The 24,588-nt window shown below is 40.1% G+C and overlaps 1 long non-coding RNA gene across 2 annotated transcripts in view; it reads left to right on the top strand.

The window, feature by feature from the left end:
- The window catches only part of LOC104689378, a 285,241-nt gene extending 261,490 nt beyond the window's left edge, over positions 1-23,751 (top strand). The window contains exons 4-9 of one of the 2 annotated variants that reach the window (XR_002045405.3): positions 8,623-8,758; positions 13,756-13,932; positions 14,463-14,492; positions 19,528-19,577; positions 20,718-21,135; positions 21,661-23,751. This is a non-coding gene — a long non-coding RNA (uncharacterized LOC104689378). The remainder of the gene's footprint in view (positions 1-8,622; positions 8,759-13,755; positions 13,933-14,462; positions 14,493-19,527; positions 19,578-20,717; positions 21,136-21,660) is intronic. The other variant, XR_751779.4, reaches the window with a different exon arrangement.
- Positions 23,752-24,588: the final 837 nt, after the last annotated feature.

The following is a 24,588-nucleotide window of genomic DNA, read 5'->3' as shown; positions in this document are numbered from 1 at the left end:
TGATCATTGATTTGTGGTGTTTTTCTCAGTGGAACCTACACCTGGGAAGAAAGGTCTGCACAAACGTTGGAGCGTGGTGAGTCTGGGTCTGAATGGTGTACAAAAAAAATCCTTCAAAATGCAGAGCTGGATCTGGTCCTAGATTTAGGAAAAAACATGAGACTCCTCATTTTCTCCACCTTTAAATGAAGAGTGTTGCTTAGTCACTCAAGGTCAATCCTCTATGGTTCATGATGCATTTCCCTCTCCACCAGCTTCACCAGCAGATTTTCTGGGGGGGATGTCCCAAATTTTTGATGCTCCAGCACATCCCGGTGTGCACAGACAACCAGCTTGTGCTGTGGTGGTGGGTGTTGGTGCTGAACTGCTTCTCAGTGCCTGCCTCAATGCTCTGTGCCTCCAGCTATGCCTGAAATGGACAATCAGCTCCATCTATTTCAGTAAAGAGCCATTAGGAAACCCTGAATAAATACTTATTAGAAGCATTGTGTATGCAGATGTGTCTAACAGTCTTCCTAGTAATGAGCCATGCCTAAATGCCTCCTGATGAACAGACTGCTGATCCACGAGTCAGACTGAATGCTTCCAGTTCTGCTTCCAATATTGGTGTAAATCAGAGAGAAAATCAGATTTTGCAAAGTTTGCAGTACCCAAGTATTAAAGACTCTGCCAGTTGGGACTTTTTTACAGCATATTCAACCTGTCTCCCAACATTGATATCAAAATACAGAAGCAGGAAACAGGATTAATTTGTGCTGTCCAGACAGACAACCAAGGAACCAAAAGCCTGAGTGCTTTTGGTCAAGATCATTCTGGAAACCAGCAGCAGAGCTGAAAACTGATATATCCAGTGCTTGATACAAATAGCTCAGCTCCAGCCCCAGCCACCAGTCCCTCCATCCAAATGGATATGTCGCCAGAGACATTCTCTGGTTAATATGATCCCCAGAAGAAAAGGCAGGCGCTGAGAGGGCTTTTGATACAGGCTGGGGTATATTGCAAATGGTTCCAAATATGGAGAGGAAAATGAGCAAAAGCAAGGGCAGGACAATGAAGTCTTTATGGAGTGGAAATGATTCTGTTGAGACACAGCAGCTCTTAAGAATTCAAGTTTCATAACTGGTGCTAAAAATGTAAGGCAGTGTGGGATTGTAATGCTGTGTAAGGGACTGAGGGCAAACTTTAATCTTTTGTGTGTGCCCCACATACAAAAAAATAGGGTGAGTAGTGCCTTGAAGACATATTTGGATCTGTTGTTTCTGCAGCAAGCAATGTCACCTGATGATAACTCAAATGGACACTTTCACCTTACAAAAAAGTCATCCCCAGCACTTTATACCAAATTAAAAATCCAGTACTTTACATCACTCTCTCTAAATATTTCATAGAATGGAAGGAGCTGCCACAGAAGAATTTTTTTTTTTTTTAAATACTGTTTTGTAATTTCCATGACAAGGTCCAATATGGCTGTTATATTCTGAGGGTGGGGAGAAGCAAAGCAAAACAAGAGGCAAAAAAAGGCGAGTCTTGGCAGTCAGCTAATTGTGTTTCTATACAGAGAAAAGAGATTGCCTGTGACACTGCTCCCTGGAGCACCAGCATGGCTTAAAAGCATTCTCCTGTTGAGTGGAAGTTTGTGTGCCTGTTTGATTGAGTGGAAGGAGTGCAGGGGAAAAATGAGAACACAAATCCGTGTTTTGGCTGCCACAAGGTCAATACGGTAATAGGTTGGCAGAAACATCAAAACACAATCAAGAGCTGACTTCAGGGCTGTGAGTGAGCAAAATTTGTTGGGCAAGAAGCCAAGGGAAAGGAGAAGGTCTTCTGTTGCTCTTAGAGCTTATCAAGAGGTGTTAAAGGAGCAAACTGAAATCTCTTTCTGTTGAAACTGAGATCTGTGCTCAAATTTGTATGTGGAGTTTCATTACTCGTGGCATAGCACAGCTGCCATGTTCTCTCCCCTGAGCTGAGTAAACTTTGGAGCTGAGTAAGTTGATGGTGTGTGTGCAAATAGTGCACATCCAGTTTGTTCCACGCTGCAAAAATGTTTGTGTAGAGTGTTTGGGGTGGGTGCAATACTCAGGAATATTAAAGCCAAGAGTCATTGCAAGTAAATGGTTAAAACTTTATATACAACTCTTGCAAATGTTGCTTTGCTCTAGAAATGCAACAGTCATGAGTACCTGGGAACTTCAAGTCTATTTTTTAGTACTTTCCTTTTTTGAAAGACAGGGAAATAGTCTCCAGAGAGAAGGAACTGTAAAACTTTATATAAGCAGCTTAAAACGTGCGAAAGGACACACATGTAAAGTTCCATGTGTGTGCACCTTCCAGTACTGAAAACAAGGAGCCATTTTTCAAAAGGAGTTTGTGATAGCCCTTTAGTGTTAGATTCAAAATCATATTTCATGTTCCAGTATCTGCCTTTACACTCACTATCAGTAGTGTGATAAGTTTAAAGTGACAACACTCTGATAAAATTTAACACAGAAAGAGCAAATCACTTTCTCAAGCAATGGAAGTTTTAAAGTACGAGTAATTTCTTGCTCTTCTTATCACACTTCTGACTGGCCTGGGGGGCAGGAATCTGTTGGACAAAGTAGTAAAAAAAGTAGAAATATAAAGAGAAATTATGCAATTTCTGTGGCAGATTGATTTACATGACAGTGATAGATTTCTTGAAGCCTCATGAAGATTTGATCTTGTGTGGAAGGCAAACCATTAAAAAGACATTATGGAATCATCATGTAGATATACAAATTTGTTGCATATTCCTTTATATGTTTGCTGTGTAACAGAAACAGAGATCAAAAGCTCTTGGCCTTGCAAAATCTGTCCTTTAGTGTGGTAACAATTCTGATTCCCATCATTATCTCAGTGGACATCATTTCCAAGACAGGAGTTTTTCTTCACTTAACCAGCTGGCAAAGTGAGCATCCTTCCCTTTGTGACAATGACCACTTTCAAATTTCCCAAATGACTTTATTGATAAGCAGTTCACATGCAAGGATTTTTATGACCTTGATTTTTTGCTTTACTGAACATCTTGATATGCAGCAAGGTTTGGTATGAGAGCTCCTCTGCTGGTCTGAAGATCTCTCTTCGTGCTCTTTCCCTGCTTTCAAGACTTGAATTCACACAGCAGGAAAAAGTGTGGTGGTCTGGAAAGTATCTAAAGACTATTTGTGGGTGCTTGGGGGAAAATGCAGATCTAAAATAGGTCTTTTAAGAGACCTGCAATATTATAGAATCACAGAATGGCTGAGGTTGGAAGGGACCTCTGCAGATCATCTTGTCCAACACCCCTCCCCCAGGGTCACTGCTGCCTCATGGCAGCTTGGTGTGCACCAGGACCCCAAATTTTCTTCTGCAGAACTGTTTGGTGGCCTCTGTTTGTGCTGGGGTTTATTCTTCCTGAGATCCAGGATGTGTGGGGTGTCAGTGGGGCTGTGGGCTTGGCCTCTGTGAGAACCCCTGCCTTGTCCATAGGTCTGGGCATATGTGAAAAGAGGCGATATTCAAAGCCATAAGTAGGATTCCAGCTGCAAAACACCTGTTCAAAACCCACAGATTAAATAATTGGAAACCTGCTTTGAAAATATGTCCCCAAAACATAGAAAATGCCTTTACGATGAAATACACCCCACAAGTGAAATGATATTGTAAATTAGCTACTAACCAGTCCAAATGTTTCTAAACTTCACAGTAATGACCCTTTGGGATGTTTTTATCTCAGTAACAGAGATAACCTGCTGAAAGTACTTGCCAAGCCTGATGGGGCAGGATAAACCTGCCTGCAAAGCTTTTAAGGTGCTGTAATGAAAAGGCTTTCACCTTCCTGTCTGATAAGTTTGAAACACTGAGTACATGTCAGAAAAACTGAAGCTGAGGCAATACAGTCTTTTCAGCTGTGTTTTCCTTCTTATCACAGTCTTCCCACCTGGGGGACAATGAGGAAGAATGCAAAATTCCTTGGCTCGTAGTACAACCAACAAAGGGATTTTTGCTTCCTCTGCTTCTGCACATGCAATGTAAGCTGTATTGACAGCAGTAACACAATAACTTTTGCTTCTATGCCTTTCAAATGAATGAAAGCAGATGAAAGCAGTTGGTACCATCATTACTTGCACCCTTTGCATAAACTGTTACAGACCTTCAGAAGCACAACCCTTGCTGTGAACCTTGCTGAGTGCAGAGGCTGCATGGACTGGAATCTACAAGTCAAAGTGAAGGATTTTTATATTCCTGAGGAAAGGGGTCTATTCTTCAGATGAGACTGCTCTCAAAAGGCCATAAAGTACATGGACATGGGTTATGTTAATCAGTCAGCACAACAGACACACACTGGGTGGTTTGTTCTTGGCAGTTCTAACACTTGCATTCAAGAAAGGGCTGTTTTCTGCAGCAGAAATGAGTCAAAACCCTTCAGAACATTAGGATTCATCCTCTGGTTTGACACAAACCTGGGTTGGGTTTTTTTAACCAGAATGTCAATATGTTTCAAACTAAAGGAGGAGAGATTTAAATTAGATATTAGAAAGAAATTCTGGTGAGGGCCTGGCACAGGTTGCCCAGAGAAGCTGTTGATGCCCCATCCCTGGAAATGTCCAAGGCCAGATTGGATGGTGCTTGGAGCACCCTGGGCTCGTGGAATTTGTTTCTGTCCATGGCAGGGGCATTGGAATGAGATGGTTTTTAAGGTCCCTTCCAACCCAAGTCCTCCTCTGATACCGTGATTCATTAATATCAATTTGCAGAATACAAGTCACTGGGAATAAGAGAAGAATGCTCAAGGCAGGCCTGTTTTGGCACTCTTCTAATGTGCTGCCGCCCAAATACAAGAAAGAGGATTGAAAAGACATAATTTGTCCCATATTTCCATTTAAGTATCTCCTGTAATTGCTATATTTAATGTGTACTCTGGAAATACTTTCTGACATGCAGTCTTTTTACTTTTTTTTTTAACTCTTTTTTACTTTCTAAGTAATGGATCTTTAATGACTTGTGACATGTACTTTACTTTGCTCATTATCAGCCTGACATGTGGCCTTTGTTTTCTCTCGCAGCCTGTGGGTGGCCATGCACTCACCTGTGAGCTTTGTTACTGGCCATGGAAGACTGATTTTATTGAAAAGTAAATGACTAACCCAGAATGGCTTTAATATAATTGGAAAAAAACCTGTTTCTCTAAAGCCAGCCATGCAGTGCTCTAAAGCCAAGAAAACGTCTCTCATTGACATCCCTGGGCTTTGGCTTGGGACCCCTGCCAATGTTTTATTTAAATGGGATTTTAACAGTTTCATATATTCAACTCCAACCAAATCTAGAGTTCAACGAGAGTAAATGCTCTAGAGCTGAATTGTAATGTGCCCTGCTAGTAAAAATATTCATTTGATTACAGTGGCTGGTTGCCACTGTATTTATTTTCAAAGTACGAGCTGGTGCTGCACTTTTCTGAAATCCAAGACTGGAAATTAGGCACAAGTGTCATATGTACAAATAAAAACTATCAGAGATCTAAGAGCTCTGGAGTGCACAGGAGGGGGAAAAGGAAAAGACAGAAGGAACACCTGCAGCAAGCCCTAGAAAAGGAAGAAACAAGCAACACATTAAAAAGCTTCATGCACTTGGTGAGAGGTATCTCACAAAGGATAAAGATTCTCAATTCTTGGGGCAGCTTAAAGAAAACCTAATTATCTCAGTTCAGCCCAGTATTTCAGGCCTCAGAAAACAAAGCCCTTTTTATTACTATAATGTAAAAATAATATCTTGCCCTTGGTGTTGGTAAATTGTTTCTTTCTTTTCTGAAAATCAAGAATACAGTTTTATCAAGTCTGCAGTGGAGAATCGCATTATATATTTCAAAAGGTTTAAATTCATCATATATTTATTAAAAGGAAACCAACTGAGGATGTTGAGATGTTTAGGGCATTTTGTATTCATTTTTATTTTATAGGTAGTTTGCTGCTACAAAAACCACTGAAGTAATGTGGCAGGAGTTAATATTGAGCTTTCCTCTTCCTCTGCAAAGCCCATGCAGGTCAAAACTCTTCTTCCACCTTTCTGTGTTATGACAAAGCTGGGTTATTCTCCTTGAAAATACAGTTTTTAACATTAGTCAGTGTTATGAACTGTGTCTAGTCTTCAGCTAAAAACAACCCCTAAAGACTTTCTTCACCTCTAGGTTAACCCATTTTGAAGTAAAACTGCCAGAATCAAGTCTCAGCAGCTTCCAAATGAAGTGCCATAACCCCAGCAGCGTGGTGACATGTATGTGGAGTTCACAGGCTGGGCAGAAATTCAACTGTGTGGCTCAATCCTGCCAGGAGGTTTGAAACCTTAAAGATAAAATGGGAAGGAGGGTTGCTGAAGAAAAAAAATAATTATCTAGGAATAACTGCTTGACATGATGGCCATTTTCATCAACGTTCATAATTTTCATTAACGTTATTGAACAAGAATTATGGATCTTATTTTCAAGCTTCTATCTCCTTATAGACAATTCATTTCATTCCTTATTTCCAATACATTATTAATTCTATCTTGCATCCTATTTCATTCTCTTTTATCTCTTTTGGATGCCCAGTTACTCTCAATTAAATATTAATAATCATCCTTTTAATTTACCCTGTAATTTGGAAACAGAGGAACGCCGCCATGGCTCTTGTCTTTCTCAAGGAAGATATTTCTGAGCAGTGCTGGAGGATTGCACGTGGGAATGCATCCATCTCAGGGAATATCAGGCCCGGGCTGACAGCGTACGGATTGTCCTGCCACTCTTATCTGCTGGAGCTGTATGGAAGTGTCAGAAGAGAGGAAAGGCTGCCCTGCACGTGCTGTTCGTCCAGGGGGGCTGCTCTGGTGGGAATGAGCATCTGGGAGAAAGCAGAGAGATCATCTGCTCAGACACAGCAAATGGATTTTGCTGTTGGAAACGTGTCTTCCCCTTCCTGGGGTTTTTCCGAGGTCTCTGTACCAGGGAACGAGCATCAGGCAGGCCATGAACGCAGGCAAGCTCTGCCTGTCATTGTCTGCACATCAGGAATCTCTGCGGCGTGTGAAGCTGAGCATTCAAAATCCCTTTCATGGCAGTGTGTGGAAAAATTCACAGCACCAGAGGTTTATGTCCAAAAAGGAGACAGAGGAGTCCTGGAACTTTATTTGGATAAAGGGAGAGGCCATGGGGCATTTCCCATGGAGTCTCTCAAATTGTTGGGGGGTCCAGCCTCCTTTTCATCCTAATTTCCCAGCTGCATCTCCCTCTACCTTTCCCTGTTGGCTGAGGTGCTTGGAAGGCACAGAATTCCCAAACTGCCTGCTCTATTCCCCCCTCTAACCTGCACCCCCTTTCTATTTTCTCTCTTATAACAAAACACTATTCATAATTCTATAAGCCTTTGTTCTTTTTCTCTAAGTTCAGGAATTTAACACAGCTTTGGCTGAGCACCACTCCATGTCAAATAGTTTCTAGAACTGATGGCTTCTTCTGCTACTTCCCTAACTATAAGTCCCTGGTCTTACTTGCAAGCAGATCCTTGGTTTGTTTATAAAGACACATTCATCTTACTCCTTTCACCAGGACTGTGCTGCTCCAGCAGTGCTACCGGAAGCTTTAAGTGCAGGTGAGCCACTGTTTACAGAGGATGGAAACAGCACGGGGGTCACTGCTCTGCTTCAGGATTTTTAGGGTGGAGTTCGCGGTGTTTAAGGCCATTGATTTGCTTATTAAGCAAGAAGATAGTAGATTTCCACACCCTCCCCCCTTCCGCCCCCCCCCCCCCCCCCCCCCCCACCAGCTTGATGATAAAAGAGACATTCTACACTGACTTTGATGATTTCAAACAGAGCCCACAGCTCGTCAGCACATCCTCAGGCTGCGATGGATGTGTGCAGTCAAGGATATTGTCACCTTATCAATAGGATGACGAGGGACACTAAACATGAGAACATGTCAGTCTGAATGGACTTGAAAATATCTTGTTTCAGGACAAGCTGTAAAGTGATTATTCATTTCAGATAGACGTAGCTGCAGATTTATTCTTGTCTTCTTTTTCCTAAAAATGATCAATAATAAGATTTTTCTAAGCTGCCCCAAGATTGAGAATCTTTATCCTTTGTGAGATATCTCTCACTGAGTCCATAAAGCTCTTTAATGTGTACTAAATCAGGATTGTCATAGACCTCACTCTGATTTGCAAATTAAAAACAAATAAAAAATGATACCCTTCCATGTTCTTTGCCTAATATATTTCAGTATTTCCCCCTTTAATTAAAAAATGCTTTATTCAAATGGAAGTTCTCTACTTATAACTGGCGAATGTGATGTTGTATGATGACCATGCAGAGAAAATGCTTTTTGTTAAGAATTAATTTTTTTTCTACCATCTGCCACTTAGAGTTGTCTTTAAAGAATGATGAGCAACATTTAGAAGATAAGGATTCTTTCCTATTACATTCATGCCTAGACAGCCATGCCTTTTAGTTCTGGACACAGATCCCCAGTGCTGTGTGATAATAAATTAATCACCTGTTTCAGAAAGGACTTAAAAGACTTCAGTGAGTTTTCTTTCAATGAATCCTGCCAATGTAAAACTTATCTATTTTTTTTTTCTTTACCTACAGCAGTTCTTGAGGTGCTAAAGGACAAGAAGAGGTCAGAATCTGGAAGAATTCGAAGACGAAATTTGTTGAAATTTCTAAATATTTAGCCAAGGTTATAGTTACTGATGTAATCGAGGATGGATCATTTGCTTTTGAGGTAACTGGTTCAAATCCAATCCACGGTGCTCAGTTGCAGGTACAGAGGTGTGGATGTGTGTGTGTGTCCCAGGAAGTCGAATTATTCACCTAAAATTCAACCTGGACAGAGATCTGGGGCCACAAGCTAATACTGTCTAAACTATTGATAATCCTATAATCAAATAGGTCACTGATTTGCTTTATTTTTATCCTTAGTGAGATTTAATCAATATTGCTGATATAATTAAGGCATAAGTAATTTTCCTTTAAGTGTAGTCATAAAAACTGTTTCCAGCTCAATCTCTGTTGAAATGTCTTATTTCTTTCCTGCTTTTATTTTACTTCAAGGGGTTTTAGTTGCTAGCTTGGATTAGAGAGAGGAAGAGTTAATTAAAAAAAAAAAACCCAACAAAAAACTCCCCAGAAAAGCAGAAAATCAAACTCTTTCAAGAAAATGATTTTTTGAGAAAAATAATTACTTCAGTTTCTGTGGTGAATATCTCAACTTTTGGCTGATTCTTTTACCTGAACTCACTTCTAATGAGAAACTGGGGTTAGCCATTCCCTAACCTCAACCAGAACAAGCAAGCCTGAAGTTTCTACTTAAAGTAGGTAATCTCTGATTTATTAGGGAACATGGACTGATAAATTTTGAGAGGGCATTTCCAACATTACTTGTTCAGTAGCTCTGGGTGATTTATAAAATCACTTTATTTTGTGAGTTTAGAAAACTCATATTCCAACTGTGGATTTTTTTTCCTTTTTCACTTTCCTGCTACAGATATGCTGAAATAAAAATGTGTCCACAGCTAAATTAAATGTGTTTAGTTTCAAGGGAGGGGCCTGATGGTTTCTTCATTGCAGAAGCAAGATGATTAACAGATTGGAATTTTGAAACATTCTCTTCATCTCAAGCTTAAAGAGATATTAACATTAAAAAAAAAAGTAATAAAAAGCTATCTAAATGGGAATCAATTGCCAACATTTCATTATTTCAAATATTTTCTATTCAGAAACTGACTCCCAGCACTGTCATAATATTTAAGGGCTGTGGAAAATGGAGTGTTGTGTTGGCAATGTTTGAAAATTGCATGAAAGAGAAGACTGAGGAGGATTTCCAAAACCTCCACAAAACATGATAGTTTAACAATCAGTATATGAGATATCTATATCTATCTATATCATATTCCAATGCTACCATGATACAGAGTGCACTTCTGGTCATGTCTGGTCATACTAGTATTAATTTTCCATTAAAAAAAATAAAAAGACATAAAATCAAGCCACCAAGAAAAGAGGAAAAAAACAAAGGACGTACAGGAAATGTAATTTTACTTTCATTTTATAATAATAATAGATATGCATACAAAATTAAATTGAGAGCATTAATTTAAATTTCTCAAAAGGAATTATTCTTTTACATGAAAAACAATTAGCTTGCAACAATCTGTCAGAAGCTATGATGGAAGTTGAGACAATAACCTAGTCCCTGTGGACTAAGATTTTAACATTTCACAAGTGAATTAGGTGGGTATTTTTGTACTGTGGAAATGAAGGCAGAAGAATTACCCAAAATGGAAAAAAAAAATCTTGAAATAGTGTTTCTTGTATTTGAAGACATATCTCAGGCCTTTATTTTAGACATGGCTCTAGATGGAGTCAAGGCTCTATGAAAAGGTTTTGATTTACTTCAAGTTAAGTTGTAAATACCAGTGTTATGTTCAGTGTCATAAGCCAGGAGATGTCATCTTTTAGATGCTGTTTTATCCATTCAAGTATCCACCTGAATCTTGAGACAATTCTGACATGACAGGTGCAGCAGTTTTTGGGCTATTTTTAAGGAGCTTGCGAAGGCCTAATATCTTTAAACTGACAAATATCATGCAAGGCCTTTGCTCTGGACCAACTATCTTTAGCTGAAATGGTAATTAGGCCTGGTTTGCCTTTCCAAATAGTTCTTGGGAGTACCATCAAGCAATGTTTGAACACCTCAGAAGGAAAACATTGCTTTCCACAGCTGAGGAGGAAGAAAATGTAAAATGGCTGAAACATTACTGCAGATAAGGAAATAAATCCAGCTTCTGAGAAAACCAGAGAGACCAAAGTTGTTTGCAAATTGTTCCATATAAAATATACTTATTTTGGTGCTGAATTAGGTGTTGACTGACCTGCACTAAGCCTGTTTTTACTGCAGGTGCCATCCATGCCAGAAGTGCCTGCAGAGGGCAATGGGGGGAGCTCTGCTAGGACTGAGGTGCCTTGGCTGGATACAGCAGGTGCAGAACAGAGTCTCTCTCACAAAAAAAGCAACCTGCTGCAGCTCCTCTTGCTTCAGAGCAACATTTCATCTCTCTGGAAATCATATTCCATCGGGTTAAGGAAATACCATGCTGGGATTGTCAGCAACATTCCTCACTGCTGTTAAGATACCAATTTAGCACCACATTTGCTCTGAAGAGACAGCAAATAATGAGTGTAAGCTGGAAAAAACCCCAACCATGTGAGTTCCTAGGCAGACACCTTCTTTGTATGGCCCCTACAGCAGTGTCCATTTGTTTTTAAGTGACTCTCAGCTCCTGTGTCCCACTGTGTGAGATGAAATACAGCCAGGGAGCAATCTCTCCTCTCCTCTTACCTCAGGGCAAAGTGGCTGGACTGAGGCTCAGGAGGGAAATGAACCAAGCAGCACATTCTGCTGTACTTGTGTGGATAAAATAGTATGGAAACTGAAGGCACAGTCCAAAATTCCCTATAGATAATCCTGGAAAATCTCATATGCTCATTGCTTCCGAAGGTGGACCAACTGTGGTAGCACTTCTGCTTTCTCATCCTAAAAGAGTGAGCAGAAAGTCCTCAAGGGATGGATGCAGGGAATGGCTTTAGCTTTTTTTAGGGAGAAAAAAAAATGCACAAACTCCTCATGTTCCTGTGGCTGCTTTGGGTTCATTTGGAGATAAGACAGAAACCCCCTCACCTCCCTAAACCCAGCAACGGGGCTTGGTGCAGACAGAAAAGCCACGCTGACCACTGCTACTACAGCAAAAATGTAAAGAAGGGGAAGTGGTTTATGAACAATTTGATGTGCATGAGGTGTTTTGAAGCCCAGGAAAAGGTTAAGAAAGATATTACATAAAAATAAGCTCAAAAATATTTTTATCATGACAATTTAGCACTGGCTTTGGTCACCACCTCTCTGGAGCTGAACAAAATGGAACAACTCTTTCCCTTTCTGCATCCTAAGGGCATGATAGGACAGGGCTTGTTGTTTGTAGAATAATGGTCAAAACAACTTTGCATAACCAGCTGCAGTTAAAAATTATCTGCAATATTTGCATCAAGCACTTACATGGAATGTTTTTAGCTTATACTTTGATTGTAGTTTAGGCTGAATTTCAACAGAAGTTTTTAAAGCAGAATTGAACCAACATTACATCATCTGAAGCTAAAAAGGAGTTTTACATAGCAGAAAAATGAAAGAGGTGCTTTGGATTCATATATCACCCACAGAGTTGTTTTGTTTTTTCCTTAAAAACGTGTAAAAAGATAATTCAGCAAATTTCAGTCACATCCATAATTTGTCTTGCATCACGGAATTTCCAACAAATTCAATGGTATGTGAAATATGATAACAGAAAGGCAACCAAACACTTATTGTTGTTCAGTCTAAGGCTCGGGATAGTTTAAATTCTCTCATTTAAATTTACTAAAGTTACAACTGCATTGTTTTTCAGGATATTGTTGGGGGGGTTTTGCCTAGTTCATGTATCATATTGGAATTGAGGTAATCTCCTTCTTATTTTGAATTCTGTAATTCCATTCGTTCCACAATTAAACGAGTCACTGTGTGGTAATCTGGTGATTCTGACACTATCATCCCAACAAAGCTGTATGAAATAAAGTGGGGTTATCTGTGTGCTAATCCTGCAAAATCAAAATGGAAAATGTACAATAAATGTATAGGTCATAAAAAACCAGGAATATTTAGAGTTTCCTGGGCTACTTCCACAGTTGTATAGATTGTGTAGATTGTATAGATTATTTGAAGGGGAGCTGTAGCAGTGCACTCTGCTGACTCTTGGAAAATCCAGCAAATATTTTACAGAAGGCATCAATTGCTCATCTTTGTGTGTAATGCTGAACTTTTACAAAATGTGTTATTATTAAGGATTAACTACAGCATTACCTTTTAATAGGATCGTAAATCTTTAATTACAGTTCAATATGGTACCGACTAAAATTGCTTTTGGAATGAAATGTTTTTGTTAAATGGCAAAAATACGAAATTTCCTTCAGAAGTAAAGAAATCACAACTTCTTAGGGAAAGGTTAAGGCATGCAAAATTCCCACTGACTTCAAAATTTGCTGGTGTCTGCCCACTGACTAACACAGAATTTACCCAGTCTGCCACTACTATTTTTAATACTTTTAATGTCATTAAAGTGTCAGGTCCCTCTGTGATTCTTATATTTATATATTTTTTGAACTCACAGTAGTGTCAGCTCTAGTTATGTAAGAGATCTCATCCCAGGGAAGGGGCTTGGCAGGACATTTTTTCCTGCAGTCAAAGATCGAGGCAGGGGAGAAACACCAGATTGGTGAAGAGACAGTTTCCTTCAGGAAACGAGAAGGTCCACTGAAATTTTATTGAAAATACAGCTGGAATTTCTTGCCAGTTGAGACATGAATGTCCATGGCTATCATTGCGGCTGCAGTTTCAGCTCCAGCTCGGTTTCTCTGCAGTGAGCTTTCCAAACATTTTTCTCCTCAGGCTCTGGGGCTCAAATGCTGTAGTGAAGGGAAAGTTCTTCAGCCATGCAAACCTTCAAATTATTGACTGAATGGATACTTCAGGCATGTCCCAAATGGATAATTTCTCTGACAAAAGTTTTAATTCTTGTTGTGTTCAGTTCAGAATGCAGACATGGGACAAACATCATGGTTCCTCCAGAGAGTCCATAATGCATTTAAATCCTTTCCTGTTTGTTTAGTCTTCAATATATTTTGTTTTCCAAACAGCCACTGACTTTTATGTGGGAGCATTCTCTGGACCATACCCTTGGATCACACTCATGAGTGGGAAGGCCATGCATCCTACCCACTCCTAAACTTTCATTCATGAAATGAAAGAGGAAATCTGTGCCAAAGACAGGGAGTTGCATGAGGAAAATGTGTCCTGAAGAGATGTGTAAAGAGGTAATGCTCCAGCTGCAAGGAAAGGGGAAAAGGGGACTCTGCTTTCACAGCAGACATTTTCCAGCCCACTGATGTCAAACCCAGTGTATCCTTATTAGAGTGCACAAGGTGGGGAATTCTTTCACACTCACAGATAAACTGGGCAAGGCAAAATTGTGTGTGTGTGTTTGGTGAAGCTGCATCACAGCAGCTGCTGGTTTAAGCAGCTCTTTCCGCTCTGTGTAAGGATAAAAGATCATTGGCAAGTGAGGTTGGTGTTGGTCCCAAGGCTGTTCCACAGGCTTTCAGTTAAAAGCTAAAATTAAAGAGATTTTGCAAGTGAAACCGAATTTGCCTTCTTTGTATGCAAATGGGCCTCACTGTAAATCAGGTGTGTCTTTGTTCACATCACAAAGATGTACACATCTGATTAATGCACATCTGTACCATTCTTCTTACCTCTCTCCTGAGCCCCTCTTGACTGCTGTTACTGTCCCTATGTCTTTTTTTTTTTTTTATTTGTTTTTTAACTGTCTCTGCTTTCCTCTCAGATCTGGGAGCACCAACACAGCATTTCCAAGGTAAGGTTGCAAAGTGTTTGTGCAGGCAAAACAGCAGTGTCACAAGGCTGGGGAGGAGGATGAAATAAAGATTGCCTAAAACCTCTTAATCTAAAACAGCGAACAATACTCCACATTAATTAAAGCATTATTATTTGTTGCAGATGAAGGGAGCAGAATTTGATGACTGAATTGTGTATCATTCCCAAGAGCAGCAAATTTCGATTTTAAGGGGGTTTAATCAGATTTTTTTAAAAATCTTCAGTTTTACCCTGGGTTTTCAGTGCTTAGCTCTGCTTAACTGCAGAATCACCTTCAGTTACTGGCAGATCCAGTGTTGAACACCAGCATATGTTGGGCATACATGCAAAAAAGTTATAATCTAAAGTTATAACCTACTCGAGTTTTTTCAGTCTATCTTCACAGCCCATTTCTTCAGGCAGTGCAACTTGTGATTTTGTTTTTTAATATACTGCTTGGAAAAGTACAGGCAGCTTACAGTGACAAAGCCCCCAACAATCAGAAAGTTTGCAATTTTCTTCTCCTAAGAGGTTGCCAGCTTATTAGAGTAAGTTTGTGAATGAATACCACAAGTAATTTGCCTAGATTTGTGTAAAACTCATGTATGAAACTTCAGATTATTTTTTATTGTTGTTACCAAGCCTTCATAACAGAATAGGCAATTAATTAAATATTTTCTTAGCTTACACTATCTTCTGAAAGATTTTTTTTCTAACAAAATACTATTTTTGAAAATAACTATGTGGATAGCTTTTAGGTGCTTTTTGGGTGTAGGATTTTTGTGTGTGTATGTTAGTCTCCCTGCTGAATGTACCTTATAATGTCAGAGAGACTGAGAGTTGATTTGTTACTCCATTTCCTCCAGCTGTAATTTACCACAGGATTGTAGATGTACGTGAACTATAACATAGGGAAGGGAAAAATAGTATTTCTCATTATATTGATATTATTGGCTAGACTGGGTAAAAGACTACTGACTGAAGCTCCAGGCTTGGTGGAACACATATCGTTTTTGTTTTAATACAGCTTTTGACAGGGCTGTACTTTTTATTTTATTTCTTCATTAATGTTTTTATTCATGGAAATTAACTGTTCCCCTTGGCACAGATGGCCCCAAAGCCATTGCCCTTCACTTGTGGGCGGAGGGGTGAGTTGTTAATCTTGGTTGTCACAAAGCCTATTTTATTCCAGGCTTTTCTTCTCCCATTTTCCAGGCCATACAGCTCTTCTGTCTGCTTTTGTCTTTTTCTGCACATATCTGAGCCAGAGAGCTGATGCCCTGTGTCTTCCTAGCAAAGTCCACCTATACTTTCTCTGACATGAAATTAAACCAGGCAAAAGTCAAAATTTACGCTCTGGGAAACAGCTTCCACTGAAAAGTGCTTGTGGCTATGATCATGCTGTATTTTCTGCAGGATAGGTAATATTTTAAAAATAATACTCTCTAGAGCCTGGGACCCCATAGGAACCCCTCTATTCTGCTGGATCACTTGTGTTTCATTCTGCCTAGCCCTCCTTACCAGAGTCTCAACTTATTCCCATATTTTACCAAATTTCTGTCGTGACATCGCTGGGTACATTCCCACGTCCTTCACAGAAAATGAGCTGAGGTTTTGTATGAATGTTTTGGGCTTTACAGTTTGTTTTTTAAGGCACACTTGCTGCACAAGACTGTGCTGTTGCAGTAGGGAGACACAGCACTTCTATTTCAGATCCAGCCATGGAGAGGTTTCTTTTCCTTTAAAGCTGCTCCTTTTTGAGATCCTTGGCCACAGGAATTGTGGCAGCAATTACCTGGTTCTGGGTCTGCTGTGAGTGCTCATGCCCTGAAGGGAAAGCAGGCTCTATCGCTGCTCTTCCTGCCAGTCTCTTTCTCTCAGAGCCTTGGAAGAGAGCACAGCATCTCAGCAGAGCCATCCTAATTAGAAAGAGCCAACAAGTTGCCACTTCATTTGAACTGCCTCTTTTCAGCTGCTTGTTTGGAGGGCACAAATCCCATCAAAACAGAAAATCACTGAGTGGCATTACCATTTTTACTGGGGTAGGAAGTGGGTTTCCACTCTTTCAGCAGAAAGCAGAAAAGGGGACACAAACGTGCAAACACACAGAGACTCTTATCAGTTTCTTTAGGGAAAGTTTCGTCTTTGGGACAGTATTTCCTGACTGTTTGTCTGAGACGTGGTTTAAAGACTGTGTCCTTAATTAAAATGCAACAAATATCCAGTGCTCCAGAGCCAACACAACAGTGTAAGGGAAACGTGGCCAATCTTCGACAGAGACTCTCATTCTTTCAGCAACTGATGTAGTTGTGTTGGCAGTGGTGAGCACAGATTGAAGAAGGAGCCAAAACCATATGAAAAATACATAAAATGACAACCTGCTATCACATCTCCTCAAGTTATGATCTCATCTTGATTTCCAAGCCAAGTCAGCCTTTACCTTGTTAGTAGCACTGATAAGGGACACCGATCACATTGGCAGGAAGTGGAATTTATGGACAACTAATTGGTGGTGTCATTCCCTCCACCTTCATAGCCCAAATTAGTGTTGGAACTTATCCCTGAAATTCAGTTTGGATATTTTGGGCTGCTGTAGGGTGACACAGCACCCAGATCCTGCCCCTAACACTGATTAACTTTCCCACAGCAGGTTTCACCAGAGAGTCCTATTAATCAGAGGTGCCCTGCTCAGGTTCTAAACTGGGTAATTAATTTTTCCCTGCCTGCATTACCTTTGTAGTTTCAATTACTTTACAGCTTTTTTTTCCCCTCTTTTTTTTTTCTGTTAAAACACGTTTTCCTGAAGTGGTGTGCAGTCTGTAATTGCTCTCATACATGAATCCACCTCAGATATATCTGTATTTGAACCAGAAAAATTATGTCCCTCCCAACATTTGTATAGCCCTTGCAGACACTCTAGGAAATGAAGAATATGTCTGCTTCCTTGGTGATATAACAGCAATTCAAGATATATCATCACCATACTTTGAAGTAAATATACCCACATTTTTTATGCACTTGAAAATGTATAAGTGTTGCACCTTTCATGGGTCCATTGCCCTCAGCATAAGAGCCCCAGAGACCTGCAGAAAATCCTTCATGTCCCCACCTAAATCAGTATGTGGAAGGCACTCTCTGATAAGAGAGGGTGCAGGCCCCAAATATTTTGTTTTTTCTGGGGCACAACACATCTTTTAGCTGCCACAGCTCTTAACTGTTCTTATAGCTCTTAGCCATACTCTTCACTAGGACTCCAAAAATAAATTTAACCTGTAGCTTAGTTCACCAGAGCTATCCAGAAACGTGGACATAAATTCCAAACAGTCAAATAAAACTTCATGCATTAGATGAGGACAGAGAGCAGAAAGTTTTGATTCAAGGCTGATACTGTTTAGGTTGTTGCACACAGATAATTTCCATCCCTCTGAGAAATTAAAAGGAAGAAATAATAAAAAAAAATGTTGTTAGTAGGCCTATCACTGAGATCTGTGCCAGGGGAATATTGATTTGGCACTGCTAACCTGCAGGAAAGGCAGGGGTTCCTGCTTTTGCTGTAGCAGTAATAAGGTGAAGCTGCACTCCTCAATGATGTTCCTCTCCAAACACAATCAATATTCAGGACCACTGTTCCCTACTGGAGAATTCCCCAGCAGGAGAAGATGGGGAATGAATTGTTCTGCCCACATGGATTTTAACACATTCACCATGGAACTATGTTGGTTCTGTGCTTTTTACCCTGTGGACACTGCGAGGGGGCTCTTGGGTTTGATGTGCTCAGGTTTGGTTTGTGAGGCTGGTTCAGGTGCTGCTGTGAGATCAGCACTGCTGGGGATCCCCAGGTGAAGTGGACACTGAATTTTCATGTAGCAGTACAGACCCTTTTAGCACAGCACCCCACACACAAAGCATCAGAGCTGCCAGCACAGGAGGGCACTGGGGCAGGTCTGCAGTGGCCTGACAACATTAAGGGGGGCCAGAGACCTTCCCTTATCTCATTAACTTCCAACACTTGGTAAGTGTAAGGAGGAGAGAGCAAAGGGAGAGATGACATATGGAAGGGGACGAAAAGAGAACAGGTAACAGAAGAGAAGCAAACACTGTGTTTGCCTTGGGACCTGGAACTGCTTTTCCTGCCTTGTAGAGCAATATATAAAATTAACTATTTTCATAATTAAAAAAATAATATACTGGCACTTCTCCAGCAAAATGAATTTTCATATTTGGAATGGCATTCAAATTCCAGCTTTTTTTCAGCACAGATGCAACACAAAATTTGGGTCCAGTGTGAGTCCTTGAGGGTCTATGTTTTTAGGTCAGCAGCAGTGATTCAAGTGTAGTATTGTGGTTTGAGTGTGCAATGCTGGGTTCTTCCTCTGTCCCATCCTCCCATCTCCTGGTAGAGTTAAGTAGGAAAAGACTTTGAGGCCACATGCTGAGGACAGCTCTTCCAGGCACTCTGAAGGCTCAGCAGTGCAGGTAGCAGGACCTAAGAATTTCTAGTTTAGGGCATAATTGCAGCATGTAAGAGCTACTCCACGATCCTCATTCCTGAGGACAGGAATCATGAAGTGTGGACGCAGAAATGCTGAATATTTCTCTATACAGGACTTTCTTCAGTTCTGAAAGATCACCAGACATCACCCCAGCTGGGAGTGCAAAATGGCCAGTCACTACAAGTGCTTTTCATACTCAGTTTTCCCACTATACAAAAATCTAATTTTCCTTAATGTCATGCTGCTAGTGTATTATCATCCACTTGTGTGCCCTTTCTGCTGCTGAAATGGTGAGAAAAGCATGCGGGAGCAGGGAATTGAGTGTGAGTCGAGGGCCAGTGTCTTAATCATTACAGTAATCTACTTTTCTGCTTTCCAGCAAAAATGAAGAGCAAGAAAATTGAAAGAGACATCGTGGCTTTTTCATTGATTTTGAAACATTTTCTACTTTTTCACGCTGTAGACTTTATTCTAAACATTTGTTAATGTCACGGCTGCAGAAAGGCTCAGCTGAATCCCCATTTCTCTTCCTTTTTCTTGCAGATTAACACCACAGAGAGCTTCAGGAACTGCACCCAGCACTTTCCAAAGAGGTATTCCCACAGCTGTGAGGCTGGGAATGTCCCACTGCTGAAATTCTTGCTTGGCCCAGCTCAGAGTTCAGCTGCCTTTCTCACACTCTTGGTTTTTGGCTTAGGTTCAACCTTAGTTTGCAAAGAGCTGTGACTAGAATGTCCTGTCACAGCACCCTCCCAACCTGCCCCACATTTTCCTTTCCTTGGGCCAGCCACATGAAATCATTTCCATGACAATAAACAGCTCACTTAAAAAAAAAATACCAACTGTGAAAATAAAACACCCCTTTATTGCCCTGGCATTTCAGTACAAACATTAAATTAATTTTTTAAATGGTAGTAAAGCACAAAACAAGAAAAAAAAAAAAAGCTTTGATTTGGGTCTTTGGCTCCCACTAGACCCCAATACAAGTGAGTTTCACATAAAGAGTGCACTGTTAGGTTGGCCAAGCCTATAAAGGCAAAAATCAATAAAAATCCGTAGGTCAAACTAGTTATACCGTATTTTGTTTATCTTACTTTACTTATTTTCACTCTCCAAGGTCTTCATAAATCATTTTGGTTTTGTTCCTCACTCTGCATTTCACTCCATTTCATGAGGTAACCTTGTTTAAATCTGTATGAGTTTGTCTTTGGGAGGGGATCCTGCCAATACTGTTGTGGTTACATAATATCTTACAACTAATTTTACCAGAAAATTCTCTCAAATCACCCAGGAAATTTTTGAAAAACAATTGAACATACTTGTTTTTCGGAAATAATGCTAGGAAATTTCCTTTCTGTTAAGAGGAAGTTTAAGATGGAAATCACTGTAAATATAAAACAAATCTAACTCTGTAAATGTGTTTGTCACCTAAAGAGTTTATAATATACTATAAGAATTGCTGGTCAGATGTCTACTCATCAGCAAAATAAATACTCCTTGAAATCGTACAGGCAAGTGTAAGAAAATTATTAAAATACTAAGGGGAAAGAAAAATTTATCCTGTGGAACATATCCATGTGGTCCAACTACTACCTCCAGCCGGGAGCTAAGCTTTTCTCTGTAAAACTGTGCAAAATTGTAGTTAATCTAACAGTAAATTAATCACACACAATTTTACATACTGAAATGAAATAAACACATTTATCTTGGCTTTTTTTTTCTATTTATTTTAGGGCTATATTTGCATGGACCTTGATAAGAAGAAAATCCACGTATTCTTTCCTTCAGAATTCTTCTTCTAACTTCTAATTAGTTTTGCACATCCTCTGAGATGCACTTCCACCTTCCAGAAAAGCCATTTCCTCCCAATTTGTATCAACTGCTAATTCGCTGCTCCTTCTGGAGATTCTCACTGCTGCTTCATGGATCCATTGAAAGGCTTTCCTTTGAGAAGCTGCCCCCACTGCTGTGCCAGTGATTGGTGCTGGCAAGGAGGACTTGTGGCTCTCGTGAGAGTTCACCTGGCAGTCATCAACAGCAAACCCCATGTGCTGGAGCCGGGAGCGGGAAGGCCGCGGAGGGAACAGGGCGGAAAATGGAAATAGAATTGGGAAGTGGCGGGCCCAGCTGACTTCTCTGAACCCTGGGCAGGTGACACGCTTAAGGAATGGGGTTAGAAAGCTCAGTCTCCTGTCCTCCTGTGTTCTGGGCATGGTGGAACAGCAGCATTGTCTATGTGTGTGTAGGTATTGAAACAGGGAAGAGCAGAGAGTCTGTAACATGACTGGGTTCCTTAAAACTGTGTGGATCAAGAGGTACAAACAGGGGTCTTTCCAGTCACAGTTATTTTACAGAAATCCTTACGTGAAAAAAGTGGTGTTTGTGCTCAAACCTGTGCTGCTTGGAGCCCAGTGCTCCATTTCACGGGAGTGGTTTTATGCCCAGTTCTCACCACTGTGCCCAGCCTGTGCTTTTCTCTGGGAGCTTGCCAGGAACACGATGGGCCTGAGCTGCTCCAGGCACAAGGGAGGTCACACTAAGGTGATATTTTATGTACTCGGGGTCAGGGGCTGATCCTACGAGGGTTCATTTTGCCTGTGTTGCATTACATGTGTGCATCTCTTCCTGCACCTTTTTAAACAATTGTCTCTTGCTTCTCCCTTCTTCCCCTCACAGTGTGGCATCTCTGGAATCAGCCCCTTTGCTGTGGCTCCCCAGGCTCTGGGACTGGATTTGGCAGGGTCTGTGCTGCACTACAGCAGGAAGCTGGACTCTAAACCTGTGAAATCTGTGGTAAAGCATGCCAAGGTTTTTCATCTGAGCTGATGTTAGTGTGCCACTTTGCTCTCTACATCATTTTGTATCTTTTAATTGATAGGAAATTTTGGTACCTAAAAAAAAGAGGCTCCTTTATAATCAAATGCAAATGCTCAGTTCTCTTGGCAATAGTTTTCCACTGCCTATCCCTGTGAAGACTGGTTAATTATCTGATTTAACACCAATTCCTCATGATGGCAGCTGACAGGAACACGTATGGGATACCTGAGACTAGTCCAGGGTTCTGAAATTGTCCAGCACCTCAAAACATGATCTGACTTGTTTGGTGCTGAAGAACACCTGAAGGTTATTAGAACTTGTGCAAGGTACAGTCAAGCCTTCATTTAGTGCTGTACTATATGGTTTGTAAAGTGTAACAGCTCTAAAGTTATACATTAACACCATGAATTTATAGTGGGTTTTGCATATTACATTAATTCCAGTTAATAGGGAATTAGTGCCACCCAATGTAAAAATGTAACCCAAGTGTCTCTGATACTAGAAGGGAAGGCCTTCTCATTCTTTCTCTCCCATTTGCAGTAAACATTAGGGAAATAAAAATTACCATGGATTATGGAGCTGTTAAATATTATATATTCCTGTGCTATTAAATGTCATCTATTGCCATTACATAAACCTTACCTTTGATTAGCAACAAATATTCTGCTTTATTCTGAGAAACTGGCCTTTTCGTAATGCTCTAAAGGATTAATTGTGGTAATGAAATATTTCCCTGTCACAGTCTTGTGTAAACTGTAATTATTTTGGCCCCAGTTCTGCAAAGGCCTATGCAAGTCCCTAATTGCACTCAGGTGAGGAGAATTAAGTGCGTGCATAAATATTAATGTGGGTAGAAGCAAGGTCCTATGTGTAGCTTTTTCTCCTTTTACCAAACGTATAAGCCTGAATTCCAGTCTCTCTGGCTGTTTTATAGGAGGAAAATAACACTTAATAAAAATTAGTGAGGGCAAAGATAAATACAATGAAGGAATGCTCTGGCTCCCCAATAATTAATTACCTATCACTTATCTGTTTTATTCTGTTGGTTTTGAAGTAAGAGTGTACCAGCCCATGACACCTTGAAAAGAGTCAGGGTGAAGTAGAAGTAAATATTACTGGAGCTTTTGAGAATGTTTAGGTCATGATGCTATAACCACTTCCAGGTGGGCAGAAAAGCCAGTGCATTGGTTTTGTTGTATGACTGACAGTGTGTTGTAAATGAGGTGTGAGGAGAAAAGTGCCCAATCTCAGCTATTCTTTAATTATCTTTATTATCTTTATTTAATTATTCTTTAATTATCGTTAATGTCTGGCTGAACCTGAGCATGCAACTTCAAGAGAATGAGGGCCAAAACCCCCCAGCATCTCTGTTTCTAATGTGAGTTTTGTGAAATTTGTCATTTGGTTACATTAAAATTTATAATGGGATACATAATTCTTCTTAAAACCCCAAATTTATAAAAATTGCAGAATCAAATAAATCTTTAAAAATCCAACCTATAATCTGGCTTAATAAACTTGACTTTGAGCCATTCAAAAGACAGCTGTTATTTTGAGACATAAGCAATGAATATTGTGAGGGATTTTACAATAAATTTCAGCACAATCCAAATTTTTAACAAAAATACGATACTTAGGGAGAAATGCATCTGGATAGGATGTTTTGACTATTACAGTGTGAAGTGACTAGTGTAAAAAGTCCTTTAATAAATTGCATACATTTCCTTCCCCACCACAGTAATTTTAAAAATGCATTATTTTTAAGGGATAGACATAATAGAAGATTCAAAATCTAATTGTAAAAGCAATAATTTGTGTCATGCACTCATTTATTTTTTTTCACAGCTCCAATTTAACTCATTTTTTTGTTACCACAATGTAAATGACAAACATGTTTGTAGCTGCCTTTATATCAGGTTATATATTAAAAGCTCTCAGGTTTGCTGCTCATTCTGGTGCACAGAAAATGCTTTTTGGAACAAATTACACAACATGGCACTCTCTGGGTTTTCAGATAGATGTTGGGTCTAATTGTAAAAAGTTTGCCTGTTTAAGAGGGTCTTTGATTGACACAAGTGGAAAGCTGAGGTGCTGCTGCTGAGCTGAGCTGGATGGTAATGCCAAAATTATCTACCAGGGGCCAAAGGGAGACATGCTGCTCCCAAAAATTTGTCATTTCCTCTCTTTGGAACACGAGGGGAGAGCTGCAGTGCCCACCCTGCAATCCCCCTCCTTTTGATTGGATGGCCTGGATAACACAAGCTACAAACCTAGAAAAGTGGTCATAAACCCAGGGACTTAAACACCCCAAAATCTGCCCAAAACTGGTGGAGAAACTGAGGAATATGACCATCAGCTTGAATAAAGAGTAACTGGGGATTAAAAAGAAACTTTGAAAAAAATCTGGAGCCAACTTGAGAAGGAGCAACAAAGCAACGACGTGTTTGGGGCCGGGCATCTGGGGAGGGCTTTGGGGTTTGTGTGCCTTGGAGGTGGCATGGGAAGGTCTGGAGCATCTGCAAATGCTTATTAACACTTTACAAGTGTCCAGTGTTGTGCTGAATCTCTTCTACTGCTGGTATAGACCCTGAATACCCAGGTCACAGATTGCCAGTTATTTATGAGCTGTTAATAAATCGATAAAACTTCTGATCTTGATTTGATTTAAACCACCTGAACTGAGGAGATTTTCCCTGTAACCATTGTGTATTTCAGGGGGATGTTTTAGGCCTTGGTAATTTCTGCTTCCTTGTACAAGAAATTTCTTTTTCTTTCTCATAACTTTCC

The sequence above is a fragment of the Corvus cornix genome, chromosome 1 (assembly GCF_000738735.6).
Source record: "Corvus cornix cornix isolate S_Up_H32 chromosome 1, ASM73873v5, whole genome shotgun sequence".
Classification (NCBI taxonomy): domain Eukaryota; kingdom Metazoa; phylum Chordata; class Aves; order Passeriformes; family Corvidae; genus Corvus; species Corvus cornix.
This window is presented reverse-complemented; position numbering and strand designations above follow the sequence as displayed.